Source organism: Elgaria multicarinata, chromosome 4 (genome assembly GCF_023053635.1).
Source record: "Elgaria multicarinata webbii isolate HBS135686 ecotype San Diego chromosome 4, rElgMul1.1.pri, whole genome shotgun sequence".
Lineage (NCBI taxonomy): Eukaryota > Metazoa > Chordata > Lepidosauria > Squamata > Anguidae > Elgaria > Elgaria multicarinata.
This window is the reverse complement of record NC_086174.1, coordinates 133711549-133726636: the sequence shown is the minus strand read 5'-3', so window position 1 is coordinate 133726636 and position 15088 is coordinate 133711549. Positions and strand designations below refer to the sequence as shown.

Genomic DNA, 15088 nt, shown 5'->3' with positions numbered 1-15088 from the left:
TCATGTTTTTAATCCACCCTCTGAGGAGCATAGAGCACAGTACATGATCCACCCACTATTTTGATATTTTCAACAACCCTTTGAGGTAAGTTACGCTGAGGGAGATTCAGTGACTGGCCCAAAGATTTCCACTGAGCTCCATAGAGGAGCAGGGATTTCTCACCATTCTGTCTCTATATAACCACCTTTTCACTCTTGGGAAAGTGTTCAAGAACGTTTCTATATAAGGCTGTTAATCTGCTGTATCCACTTTCAGTTTTGTCACAGGACTGAGATCCGAGTACTACACAAAGGCATTTTTCTTTCCTACTTTTCCACTACATAGCCTCTAGGTGGCACTGTGGTATAGTGAGAAAGTGCAAATACATTTTCCCTGCTGTAAAATAAACAAACAGGAAAGTGCTCTTGAAAAACAGAAGCAAAACTGGAGGATCATGACATTGTCTGAAGAACCATGAGTAAGGAATCATGAGTGCAGAATAAATCCCCATATAGGAAAGCTATATGGATTATGCTTCTGCTTTGCAAATTCTTAGTTTGTCCTTTCGTGTTCCCGTAGTCCTTCCAGAACATGTGTACACATGACTAAGTTGAATAAAGCTGTTGAGTGATAATGATTGCTACATTGGTAGCTCTTTTGCAGCTTAATCTACAACAGCACACTTGGGAGAAGCCCTGTGAAATGTTGACTCGCTATTTCTCTGCCAATGATAGGACATGATGATAAGAAGAAAATAGTTCTACTTAGTACTGTTGAGGCTCCCACTACACTTTAATGAGAACTCTATTAACCCATGAAAAGTCAGAACTTTTGAGGAGTTGGCAAATTGAATGGAGAAACATTTTAAACAACTTCCAGTGAAATAATAGATCAACAAAATCTAATTCACAACCATGGAGGCCTGGGGAGAGATGGGCGAATTTGAGCAGAACCAAAGAAACTTTCTCAGAACTTAGGATATAACTCTGACATAGGCAGGATCTACACTACTGCTTTAAAATGGTTTATAACAGTAGTGACAATTGTTGGGGCCCAGGACGCACTCCATATACTGTTTTTCAAAAAGTTTCCAAAATGTCATATCTTGCTTGGTGTAGATCTGGCTTGAGATGTTAACGGAATGGAAGACTGTGTTGCCACAGTAGAGGAAAGCATTCACCAAACACTGGCCTTTTTAAAGACTGAATATGCCATGATTGTGGTCCTGCAGGCCACAATAGAAGAACATAACAAAAAATTCTAAGCTGTGACCTAATCATATTGAACTAAATGTGAACAACAAAATGCAATTGGGCATCAAGGATCATATGAGGCCTTATGGAGGGGTATCTTGCCTGCCAAACAGTAAATTATATCCATATACAGGAAAGTTACAAGGAGCCACCACAGTGACTTTAATATAAAGTCAAAATGAGACAGTTGCGAATGGTAGTGGTTTCAGATTGTGGCCTTGCTTTAGTTGGTAGAGGAAGGCCAGTTGGCTTGTCATGAGACTGGAAGAAAGAGGTACATCAAGTACTTCAAAATGAAAGGGGAACTATTTTTAGAAGGTGTATTAAACAAATATCAGGAAGTTTTCAAGGAGTGAACTAAGTGATCTGAAAAAGACCACTGCAATAATGTTAAACCCAATAAACTTCATTTTGAGCCCCTGATTTGGAACTTAACAATTAAACAAAATGTTGAGGCACGGTTGAAAAGGAAAAAGGTATTATTAAATCTGCTTGTAGAATCTGTAGCCCAACTCCTTTGCACGTGTATTAGAACCAGATGGCATTGAGTGCACATGTGGCACTTATATAAATTGATATAAATTAAATCAGGTGTTGTAGCTAAAGGAATACCGCCCACCCCCTGCCAGCTGGGAATCGTTTTGCAGCATCAGCTGTGGAGGACAGGTATTCCTAAAACTGGACATGAGTCATGCTTATCAACAGCTTGTGTTGGACAGGGCTGGCCCAAGACATGTTGCTGTCTGAGGCAAAAGACAAAATGGCACCACCCCTTCCACCTACAGAAGTGAACCCAGACTGGGAGTTGAATTTGACTTCAACGTTGGTGATGGGACAGTAATCAACTTAAGAGCAGCAAGTTAGCTGGGGTTGCAGGGCGTGTTGCCGAGTACAAATAGCTCTGTCCTCCAACAAAGGACAAATTCTGCCAAGGTATGATAGGATGCTGAAGCAACATGTTTGGATACCATAACCTCCCCCTTCCCTGAATAATTTAAATTTGGCTAGTAAGGCAAGCTTCCATGGCATATTACAAGCAATACTGGCAGTCTATGTATAACAAAACTCATTCTTAATTTTTCAGGTGTATCTACAGTATCTGATGTAGTCATTTATTGGGAGTAAAACCCATCGAACTGCTTCTGAGTAAACATGAATAATTGAGCTGTACCTGCAAAAATATGAAACGGCAAACCTATTATGGGCTAAAGAGCAAAACATTAGTATTATGGTTTACGGTATTCAAACTTTTATGTAAAGACTTCGTAACCAGAAAATCAGCCAGAAGTGAAATGGAAATGTGATTTGACAAAAAGAGTGCTTGAGGAAACCAAAGGAATGGCAGAGAAGCTAAATGAATTAGGCCTCATCTAGAGTATTGCGTCTAGTTCTAGGTTCCACAATTCAAGAAGGACACAGACAAGCTGGAGCGTATTCAGAGGAGTGCAGCCAGGATGATCAGGGGTCTGGAAACAAAGCCCTATGAAGAGAGACTGAAAGGACTGGGCATCTTTAGCCTGGAGAAGAGAAGATTGAGGGGAGACATGATAGCACTCTTCAAATACTTAAAAGGTTGTCACACAGAGGAGGGCCAGGATCTCTACTCGATCATCCCAGAGTACAGGACACAGAATAACGGGCTCAAGTTACAGGAAGTCAGATTCCGGCTGGACATCAGGAAAAACTTCCTGACTGTTGGAGCAGTACAACAATGGAACCAGTTATCTAGAAAAGTTGTGGGCTCTGCCACACTAGAGGCATTCAAGAGACAGCTGGACAACTATCTGTCAGGTATGCTTTAGGGTGGATTCCTGCATTGAGCAGGGGGTTGGACTCAACGGCCTTATAGGTCCCTTCCAACTCTACTATTCTATGATTCTATGAATATACATTCTATCTCAGTTTATATATGGGCACTGTGTCAAACAGAGGTGGCAGACATTGGTAAATGTCCTTGTTCACATATGTTCATGAAGTCACATGTGTATACATGTACCTGATGAACCTGGAAGCAGTGGGATCTTTTTTCAGAGCTGTGAGGTGCACATGGTAGACTATATACTACACTTCAACAAAAATATGGGAATAAACTCAACAGTGCTGGCAAATTAAGAATGTCACAGCCACCCCACCCCACCTTATGCTGTGGGCATGTCTACTGGGGGGGGGGAATCTGGACTATGTGCATAGCCCCTCCCTCGGTAATTAAGAATCAGAGTTCTTTATCATTGGAGGTGCTGATATGTGTAGAGCAGGCTGCCTTCCGCAGATGTGTTCACCAAATCCATGGACAATAAGACCAGGGCCGGTGCATACACAACATTGACAGTGCTTAATCATGTGAGGGTGAACACCCCGAATAGGACTTAGACCACTGGTTTGCGGTTACGTAAGAGGGAACTGTGGTTTGTTCTAAAGCAAAAGTGGAATCTTTCTTCTCCTTGGTGAGTGAAGGAGGAGGAAACAGGAATGGAGTGTGCATGTTTGTTTGTGTGTGTGTGTGTGTGTGAGAGAGAGAGAGAGAGAGAGACAGAGACAGAGATAAAGACCAAGGCTTATTCACAATCAGTTAAACAATGGTTTTAGGTTATCATCTGAATTAGGCCTCAGGGTTTCCAGAATTATTTGTAGGCAAGATCCTAGACGCTCATGGTGCAATAGCTAATTGTCTTGAAGAAGATGCCACAAGAATCTCTGCAGTGTTGTAGCCAGAGGAGGTGTGGGCCAGGCCCCTTCCATGAACATTCAGCTGGTGCCATGAGTGTTTGTTTAGTTTGCTTGCATTGAACGGCTCATATGAGACCTTCACCATGGTGAACCACATAACAAAGAATATTTTTTTCCAGTTTGAGGAAGTTTAAGTAGCATGCAGTGCAAACTCAAACTGAATCTGTCCTGGAGTCTTCGTAAAAGTCTCAGTAAGTAAATTTCAGGTTCTGGGGTCAAAGATAATAAAACTAAGGCGTAGTGCTATTCATTGTACAAGGTGAAACATGTGTGTTTTTATGTCAACTAATCTGCAAATCAGTTGTGCAGTTTGTGATGGGCCTTTTCGTGCTAAAATCCAAGATTCAGACTAGGTTGTGTGCAAAGGCATCAGCTGTCTTAAAAGTGGTTAGTGATATTATTAAGAGAGAGACCAGACAGCTCTTTACACCGGCCCTACCGCATCGATAGCTTTGTTTTTGGGGCGAGAGAGCATGATTATTTCACTGCACCGAGAAAGTGCCTCTAGACTCGCAATAGGGCTTCATTTGAGTGTCCACACGAATTCCCATGTGGCGACGCCGCTCTTGCCCCTCACGTAAGAGAATTCTACCGACTGCCATCGAGAACCGGAAGTCTATCCAGTGAACCATGAAGACGCTGTAGCCTCTTTGGTCTATGGGTATCGGCTTTGTTTTGGAAGGTGGTGGGTGTGTGTGGTGTGTTTTTTTTTGTTTTTTTTTCTGCTGCTGCTCATACGCACGCGCGAAGCTGGCGCTCGCGCCGCACGTTGGGGGGAGGAGGGCGGATGCGCGCGCGGGGACGCACGCGTCCACATACACACTCCTGTCAAGTTCGACCGGCCCGCCCCCTTTTTCCCGGCGTTCGCCGATGGGCCGGCCGTGCGCATGCGTGCTGGTGGGTTGCCGTTGCCGCTGTGTATGTCCGTCCCTCTCTTTCTCTCTCTCTCTCTCTCACTCGCCATGTTGTTGTGAGTCTTTCCTCACGGCGGCGGTGGAGGAGGAGGGGGAGGGGCGGAGGAGGCGGCGGCAGCAGGAAGGTGAGGGTGGCAGAGAGGGGGCAGTTGGGTAATTATTTGCAAGCGTGTTCCAGGAGGAAGAAGGAGGAGGAGGAGCCCCCCCTTTTGGTGTCCGTTACAGGGAGCAGCGCCGCCAGCCCAGCCCAGCCCGTGAGTATTAGGCCGTGGGAGGGGGGATGGAACGGAGGGGGCAGCGCGCGAGGGAGGAGCAAGGGAGGCAGCTCTCTCTCTCTCTCTCTCTCTCTCTTTCTGCCCCCCCCTCCTCCACGTTCCATTGTTTCTTTCCCGGGAAAGCGGACGAGGGAGGGAGGGAGGGAGGCGCTGCAGCTGCTCCGGGCCTGGCTGGTGGCTGCGCGCACATCTCTCTCTCTCTCTCTCTCTCCCCCCCCCCCCCACGGAGCCAGCCCTGCCTTTGTGTTGTAGAGAACTAGGCCTGTGCAGGACCAGGTTGCTGGAGGCGAGGAAGCCAGAAAGGGCGGGGCGGAGGAAGAAGAAGAAGAAGAAGAAGAAGAAGAAGAAGAAGAAGAAAAGAGACCTCGGTTGTGGGTGTGGTGGAAGGAGCCGACATGGTGCTTGTGGGAACGTCTGGACGGCGGGTGGGTTGAGGTTGGGGCTTCCCTCCCCCTCCTCGCTGTCTCCTTTCCTCGGTCCGTCTCGCTGCTTCGTGTTGTGTTCGAGGGATGCGCGCCTGATGTCTTTTTCCGCCGTGCAAAATGCGAGGGTTTGACGAGGCGAATGTGCAGACGAGGGAAGAGCGGGAGAGAGAGAGAGAGAGAGATTTGGGGGGGAAGTGGGTGGGGCACTGTGGGAAGAAGAAGGGCGAAGGGGGGTGCAGCTTAGTGTGTGTGTGTGTGTGTGTGTTTTCCTTGGGGGGTGCGTTCAAGTTCTTCTCAGCGCCCCCGCCCCTTCAGAGTGTGTTAGGGGTGTGTGTGTGAAGAATGTGAGGGGGGGGTCTGTGTTTTGGTGGGTGGGTGGGTGTGCGCACACCATTTATAGAAGGGTATCTTCGAAGGCCTCACTCTGGGAGTTGAACGAGTGACTGGAGACTAGCAAGCCTTTCGGAGGTGCATTGCATTGGCTATTGGACAGTTACCTTTTCCTTTGTTGTTTTGTGGCGACCTGCCAACAGGAACTGGCCCAACGCACTCAACCTATTTTGGCTAGTAGCTTTTGGGGCCAAAATGGCAGCAACTGTCTGAGTGAATGGAGTGCTTTAGGATAAGCTTCATGGATGCATGGTTGTAGTGGAACCTGTACTGTACCTATTGGTTAGAAGACATTTCATTTTCTGTATTGGTAATCTGAGAAAGGGTAGATGTAACAAAAGAGTGCATAGAAGGAAAATAGTTAAAGAAGTGGAGACAGAAAACAGGAATGCTCTTGTGTTCACACTGAGGCCGGGCCTGTGGGCAGCGTGTGTAAAAATGAAAGATACAGGCTTATTCACTGTGTGCCTTTTAAGTTCCATTGTTACAATAATTCTAATTCTGAAGGGAGACATTGTGGTGTGGTTCCTCTTAAACTTTGAAATATCAGTGCTCATTAGAAGGTGCCTCATAGAGTGTATATGATGTCTGTGGGGGAGGGAGTACAGTGCAAATTGTTGAGTTTTGTTCATCAGACAAATTGGAAAAGCACTGCATGTGATGGAAACATCATATTCATATCGCTTTTAAAAACAATGGAAAAAATTCTAGTCAATTTAAGTGGAATTGGTGAGGAGAATTTATTTTGGTGCCTGGGGAGAGAAAATCTGTGGGAGGAGCAGCAAGAAGTGTAAGAAAGGTCAACAAACAGGAACTAGTGTGGGAAACTTAACAAGTTTAGTAATTGGGTTACAGTAAGATGCTGAGTGGGAAAGTGTTCAGAATATGTTTTGATGAAAAGTAAAGAATGGGATACTTAAGTAAAGGTATAGCAGGCATATAAAATAATGTGGTGGGAAGACAGGTATATGTTTGAAAACATGTCTTCGCATACAGCATTATTCCCTATTAGAATTAAAAGGTACAGAATTGTTTTGGGTAGAATATGAAGATGTGTTTTTTCTATTGTATATTCTATATTTTATTGAAACAGATTTTTTAAAGTTTCAATTACATGTCAATAATAGAAAAATAATAAAATAAATTGCATGGTTTGTAAAGGTGTTCTGTAAACACCTTTAAGCCAGTTAGGGGATGTTTTATGACTCAGAAGTTTTATAAATTTAACACCAGGAAAAAAGGAACAACTTTATGGATTTTGTCTGGAGAAGTGAAATCACGCTTAAGTAAATGAACTCCCATCTCCCTGCAACTTTCTGGACCCCTCAAAAGCTGCTTCTCAGAGTTAGGGGTCCATCCTGAATAGCATGGGTTTTCAGAAGGTGTTTCCTGCTGACGTCAAACACACACGTACACACCTGTCCACCATCATATATCATTCTGGAACTCAGGATCAGTTTTTTGGTGATAGAGTAGGTAAGAAATTCCCCTAGCGCAAGCACCCTTATTTTGCTGTCCTTAGGATATAACTATGTATGCACAATGACTTATTCTCTAGTGCACATTGACGAGAAGATTTCAGGGTGTATCCTATCACTAATCTGGAAGAGATAGATGGCAGTGTTATGCCAGTGCATTGGCTGCCATATCTTATATGTGCTTACCCTACAGCAGAAGGGGGGACCCTTTGAAAAAGAGCAACAACTTAGCAACACAGGCAGTGCCCACTAAGTACAGGCCATGTGGTCATTACATCCCCATGCCACTTAAGATATGGAGGGAATTAGTGCACTCAGCTTCAAAGGGGACATACCCCAGGAGAGCCTCCTGCTCCATTTCCCACACATAATGGCACCACAGTGACCCCACTGTATGAGCTCCTGTGGCACAGCCAGAGAGATGACCCCACTGCTACGAGTCTCCAGGAAGCCCTGCCCACAGAGGTTTGTGGCCCCTTGTATCATACACTTCTCACCAACACTGTTTCTGATGACAGCACATCAAGGGAAGGAAGGACAGGCCACAGAACACAGTACCCACATAGCTCCCTTGGCAGGAGGTTTGCAAAAGATATACAGCCTTCCTTCAGAACTTACTGATTAGACCCTTGATCTGATCAACAAGGCTTTCAGACTATTGAAATTAGTAGAATGTAAATGTAGACTCAAACCTTTGAACATTTTATTTGAGGAACTAATTATTTTATTAGCATAACATTCCTACAATTCTCCTAACAGGTCTGTGCATCTAACTAGGTGTTTATGTTGGGAACCCTGTTTTAGTAAGAAACCTCTTACATCAGTGTGTTTGTGCTTCTGATGCAAAGTGTGTTTAATTGGTTGTGTGGCTTTACTGAAACAAGCAACAGCGCTTTCCTTCCATCCTTTTCAGGATAACTCCTGTTGCTTGCTATAATGCATAAACCTCTGTGTTCCCATGACATGCTTTTCTATTATACAGCCAAGCATGGAAGAAACCGTTCTAGAAATGCAACTGCATTACTAGCAGGCCTAGTCACATGATACTTAAAAATGGATGCCAATGGCTAGTAATATGAAAGATGCTGATGGGCGGGGGGGGGGGCGAAAATAATATTGTCATCTTGATGATTTGCAATATTTTTTAGCCCTGATCACCCAGTCATGCCTGTTGTTGTTATGACCCTGTTCCAAAGACATGCTAAGCCATGGTGGGTAAGCATTTTGAGCTAAACATTATGGCTTAGCGTGGCGTGTGAACCTTCATTAATCATGTTGTGTGAACCATTCCTAACCATGGTGGCTATATAACTACAGTTTAAACATGCTTACTAACAATTTGCTGCAGAAGGGTTAGCGGCCTAACTATGGCTTAGCATGTTGTCTGAACAGGCCCAAAGTGACCATGTAACACTGGAATTTTGATTGTATGGAAAGTTAAAGGTGAGCATAGGACTGGTGATTTTAATAAGCTCAGAGAAATGCTAACTAAGATTCAATGCTAAAATCATAGGGAAAGGAGGCCAAGATGGGTGGGAGTTTTGTAGTTTTTAAAGGTGCAATCACAAACAAGAGAAAAATAGGAGACCACTGAAAACAAAACCCCAATGTAGTTGTACAAAAATAGGGTGACCATATTAAAAGGACGACAAGGCTCCTGTATCTTTAACAGTTGTATTGAAAAGGACATTTCAGCAGGTGTCATTTGTATATATGGGGAATCTGGGGAAATTTCCTCTTCATCACAACAGTTAAAGCTGCAGGTGCCCTGCCCTCTTTTAAATCTGGTCACTCTAGTATAGCCCCTGGAATTTTAACTGTTGTGATGAAGAGGGAATTTCACCAGGTTCTCCATATATACAAATGACACCTGCTGAAATTCCCTTTTCTATGCAACTGTTAAAGATACAGGAGCCCTGTCCTCCTTTTCATATGGTCACCCTATACAAAAAGCTCGGATCTGAAAATAAAATAGGACAGTTACCAAGGACTAGTACAGGTGAGTACTTGAGAATTGTCGGGACAGCGTTAGGGAAGCTAAAGCTTGGAATGAGTTGAGGCTGATGAGGTGTGTAAATGACAAAAAGGACTTGTTCTGCTATGGTCAAAGGAAGAAGAAAATGGTAAGCCTCCTACTCAGCAACGATGATAAAATGTTAACAGTGACAAAAGAAATTGCTCATCTACTCTATTTTGCCTCTCTTTTCCCCAAAAAGAGGGCATTTTATGCTTCACAAAAAATGTGGTTGCTGAGGCTAATACTGTCATTCAAGATTGATAAGGGGCTGGTCAGGAAATGCCTAACTACCTTAAATGAGTTCAGTTGTTCAGAGCTGGATTACCTGTATCCTCTAAAGGTACTAAAGAACTTGCTCATGCACTCTCAGAAGCTCTGTATTATTGAGGAATCGTAGAGAACAGATGAGGTGTAACAGGACTGGAGATGGTCAAGGGAGGGGGCATAATTCATTGGCAGAGCACATGCTTTGCACATCCGAAAGGTCCCAGGTTCAATCCCGAACATCTCTAGGAGGGGCTAGAAAAGAATCCTGCCTGAAATCCTGGAGAGCCATTGCCAGTCAATGTTCACAATATTGGGGTAGATAGAAAAATTGTCTGACTTAGTATAAGGCCACTTTCTATGCTCCTAAATGTTGTTCCAGCCTTTAAAAAAGGGGGAGAGGAATATCACGGAAACTGTAGACCCATCAGCCTGACTAAAGTAACAAGGAACATACTGGAACAGATGATAAATAGGTCGATCTGTAAGCAACTTGGTTACAGTAGTTATTAGTTGAAGTCGGCATGTATTTGTCAAGAATAAATTGTGAGACTAATTCTATCTTTTTTTTATTGGGTTACTAGTGTAGTGAGTTGTGGAAATGTGGAGATAATTTATCTTGATTTCACAAAACACTTGACTCAGTTCCCCATTATGTTTTTGTTAAATGCAAATGATAATACTATCAGGTGGGTTCACAGCTGGTTGAAAAACCATACTTGTGTCACTGATGGTCAGTTTGAAGCTGATAATCTGTTGCAGATCGGAATGTTTCCAATATTTATTTACAGATGTGCGCAGCCTCCTAAAACTGCATACTTTTCCTTTGGGAAATTGTACCACAACACTGAAAAGAGCAAGCAGTTCTTCACTGCTGTAATCCTAACATCTGTTTTCATAATTCGTTTATAATTCTTGTTTATGATGAACAATCAGACATCTTTGTCCATGGGTGCTGCTTTCCTGACTTTGTTATTTGATGGAAACCTTAGTTATTTTTAGGGGAATTGTTCTGCATATTATGTATGTATGTATAGATATATTTATTCAGTTCTGCAGAGCCTGAGTGCATAGTCACAATTGCTATCTTTAAAACATGCCCTTTCAATGAAGAAATATCAGTAGATTCACCCCCAAATGAAAATACCTGAGCAAAATTTTTTTACCCATGGACAGCCATGCTGTGGAAAAGAATATCTAGATACTGAGTTAACTATTGTATTATTCTTATTGAGTTTTAATAATGCTTATACCTAGTATTTATACAGAACACTCCTAGATACTAAGTGTCTCCCATTATTGCAGCCCTTACATTGTAGGCCAGCAATGTAGGCCCACATTCACTTTCAGTCCTCTTGATGTTGGGCTCCAAATCCAGTCAACCCCAGTGAGGATGCCTTGGTAAGAGATGTTAAGAGCTGGAATCCAACTTAATTTGGAGGGCTCCAGGGTGCCTAGGGAAGTAAAATTTGTGGAAATTGTACATCCCTTGGGGGGAAAGGGGTGTGTCCTCCAGAAATTTTTGGGGAAAATTGAAAAATAAGCAATACTTTTTTTGTGTGTTCTTTACAGATCTAAAGTTACTTTGTTGCTTTAGAACAGCCTTCCTCAACCCGGTGCCTTCCAGATGTTTTGGGCTTACACTCCCATCAGCATTAGGCAGCATTGCCAATGTCAGGAATGCTGGGTGTTGCACTCCCAAAACATCTGGAGGGCATCAGATTGGGGAAGGCTGCTTTATGAGTGAAACAAGTTATGTGTATAACTTGTTTTGCTCTTAACATCTTTAAAATGAAATACTTTCAAAAGTAAACTCAGGGCATTATCCTATACTACTGCTGCACCTCTGCTGGTTCTATTGCTCCAGCAAAATGAACCGCTAGAGCAAACAGGAACTAGCAGTTCCTGAAACGAGTGGAAACCTTCATTTCCAGAATGGGAAAGGTCAGTGGAGCTCGATTGTGTATTGCAGCAATTTCAACTACCTGCGGCTTGTTAACAGAGCTTTTCCAGGTGGTGAATAAATTGTTGAAATCAGACCTGGGTAGGGATGTGATGGAACCCAGATGCCTGTTTTGGCAAGTTTGCAAGGTACTTTGAGAATAAATTCACTTATACTCATGCTCAACTTGATGTAACATCAATACAGTTCCAGTGGATATGTCTACAATGTTCTAATTTGGTTTTGTAGGATCAGTTTCAATGAATGTGGTCTGGCAATGTGGACAAAGTGCTTGGAAGGGTATGGCTAGCCACCTACATTCTTGAGTAAGGAGGTGGGGTTTCTGGGGGGGGGGATCCAATACAAATTAGGGTCATTTGCATAGGAAAAAAATCAGTTCTTGATCAAGAAATGTACTGTTGTCTTAGAGCAGAGGTGGACAACTTGTTGCCCTCCAGAAGTGTTGGCTAACAGATTCCATCAGCCGCCACCATTGGCTATGCTGACTAAAACAGTATTGCACTACTAAATCCAAGCTAAACTAAAATGGGTCTAGATCATCTACTTCCTCTAAAAGCATCTGGAGTTGAGCTTCCACAACCCACTCCAAGATTTTGCCCAAGAACAGGTTGTTACCAACGAGGCAATAGTATTAAAAGAATCTTCCTAGGTCAAAGAGGGTTTCTTAGGGAGTGGAAAAAATGCTGCCTCTTTTCAAGGTGGCTGGCATTACCCATCCACCATCACGAAGAAGCATTAACTACGTCTTGGATGCAGTTAGACCCTCCAGGTAGTTGTTAATAGCCAAGATGCCCAAGAATCAAGAACAGTGGTGTGGGGCAGAAAATTTCCCAGTGCTGTATTTTTTGGCAGAAAATTTTCCATTTCACAAGTTCATTAGTAAAAATAAATGTATACCAATTGAAAATACAGTATTAGGCAAGTGTGGCAGTTACGAAGTTGTAATGAATGTTTTTCAGGTGAGTGGAATGGAGCTAATAAATAATGACAGTGAAACTGATGGTGCTCCAAAAACTTTAATGGAAGAGAATTGAACTCCGTTGAAATAGATAAGAGGTTGTCATCATCTCATATATGTTCGGTTGGGTTGCTAAAAATTGTTATGTTAAATATTATCTAAAATTAACTATAATAGCTATATTATGATTTAAATTTAATTAGTTCAACAGTTTCCAGCACCTTTTTAAAAAAATTTAAACAATGTAAGGAATTTCATGCTATCGTCTTTACATTTTTACAAGTATTCCAATAAAAATGTCTACATGTCATAACATTGAAATGAAATGAAATGTTGTTCCATTTTTTCCTCAAATGTTTCAGGTCAAATACTTGGTTTTGGGACAACAAATAACAGGGGTACTTTTAAAAAAAGATTTGTTTACTAAATACAAAAAAATTAAACATGCTAATTTAACCCTTTCTAGGGCAGGGGTGGGCAACTTGGTGTTTTAGCCAGCATAGCCAATTGTGATGGCTGATAGAAGTTGCCCTCCAGAAGTGTTGGCCAACAACGTTGCCTACCCCTGCTCTAGCACAACAGGACATTTGCTTCAATGGCTTTGATTGGCCTGATGGATTATCTTTGTCAGGGGAGAGCCAGGGGTTGCAGGGAGTGTGACCCTGTTGATCTCTCAGTTTGTTTTGATACCATTGACAATTACATCTTACTAGATCATCTTTGTGGGCTGGGTGTTGGAGGCACAGTATCGTGGTTCCACTCCTACCTGCAGGGTCAGTTTCAGAAAGTGGCACTGGGGCATTTGAGTTGTAAGGTCCTGTAAGAGTTCATCTTATACCCGATGCATATATTAATCTATATGAAACCATTGGATGAGGTCATCGGGTTTAAGTAAAGTGCTGACAATATGCTGATGACACCCTTATTATCTGAGTCACGTGAAGCTGTGCAGTTGCTGAACATTGTTTGACGTTGGTAATAAGCTGAAAAAGTACAAGTAACCTGAAACCCAACAAGATGAGGCCCTGGAGGGTAGATGTTTCCCTGCCCAGTAATTGGGTGTGTAGCATGTTCTAGATGGGTCTTCACTCCCCCTGATTAAAGAACAGGTGTGTAGTTTGGGTGAGTACTCCTTGATCCATCATTGTTGCTTTAGGCTCAGGTGGCCTTAGTGGCTAGGAGCAGCTTCTGCCAGCTTTGGTTGGCTCACCAGCTACAGACATTTGTAGACAGAGATAATCTGATCAGAATGATATATGCTGTGGTAACCTCCCAATTGGATTACTCTAATGCGATGCATGAGGGGCTTCTCTTGGATAGTACCCAAAGGCATTAGCTAGTGTATAACGCGGTAGCCAGAACTGTAGCAACACAGCCAAGTGGAATCATACTATACCTATTTGCTTCTGAGCCCAGCTCAAGGTGTTAGTGCTTACCTTTTAAACTCCTAAGTGGCTTGGTACCCAGATATCTTCAGGAGCACCTCTCCCTGTACCAGTCTGCCCATTACTTAAGATTGTCATGGTGTGTGTGTGTGTCTTCTCCAAGTACCTCAGGTAGCTAGTGACTGGATTCGAATGATCGTGCCAAGGAAAGAACCCATCGTGGCTTTCCCCCTATGTGTGCTGCGCGTATGACTGCCATTTGCACAATTCCCTGCGATGCAGTGCAGGTTGGTGTTCCATCCTCACCCAGGTCTGGGGGCCACTTCCACTAGACTCCCCCACGGGCTGCATTCCCTGCATAGGTTAAAAAAGGAAAGCATGAAAATACAGTAAGACAAAGTCTGCCTGTTATAATTGAACAGTGTAAATTGTACTCAATTTAGTTGTAAATTAGCATGATTTAGTGTTCAGATTTGCACCATTGTTCAGGAAATACATGAAAAAAGTATCAATGGGAAGCTTTATTTAAATCAACCTTTTTCATGCTGATATAAATCAGTCTATCTTTTGGGTTGGCTTCCGTTAATTTCTTTTATTTAAAGTCATGTGTACAATTTATAATGGATTTTCCTCATGGAATATTTGTTGGTGATCTTACATTTCCTCTTTTTCTCCTTCCACATGTCAGGCTTTATATGTTTGAGCTATTTGGACTTAAGTTTATAAACTGGCCCTACATTTTGCATTGCCTTTGGATGTCTTGGTCTTGACTGTTCTTGATTCTGATTTGTATGGAGGAGGTCTTGATTCTGATTTGTATGGAGGAGTCTATGTAGAAGGATTGTCTAAATCAAATCCCAGACTTTACTGAGGAACCTCACTTGCACCAGGGTGGATTGCATTACAAACTTTAGATAAACTAAGCTGCAGAATTTCCCCCCCAAAGTCAGACCTATTTTCTAACGCTAAGTTCATTACATAATCCCACTTTCCCGCCTAAAGCCTATGTCCTATCCTAGATTTACCACTTGAACACAAATAATAAAGTTTCCATTGGTG

General features: G+C 42.8%; 1 protein-coding gene across 3 annotated transcripts in view; it reads left to right on the top strand.

Annotated features, from left to right (window-relative positions):
- The first annotated feature begins 5045 nt into the window (after positions 1 to 5045).
- Positions 5046 to 15088, top strand: part of PUM2 (pumilio RNA binding family member 2) — a 70519-nt gene continuing 60476 nt past the window's right edge. Inside the window, exon 1 of one of the 3 annotated variants that reach the window (XM_063125213.1) lies at positions 5046 to 5128. The gene's annotated coding sequence lies outside the window, so the exon portion shown is untranslated. Of the gene's footprint in view, positions 5129 to 8226; positions 8246 to 15088 lie in introns of those variants that run through there. The other 2 variants (XM_063125204.1, XM_063125205.1) reach the window with 2 other exon arrangements.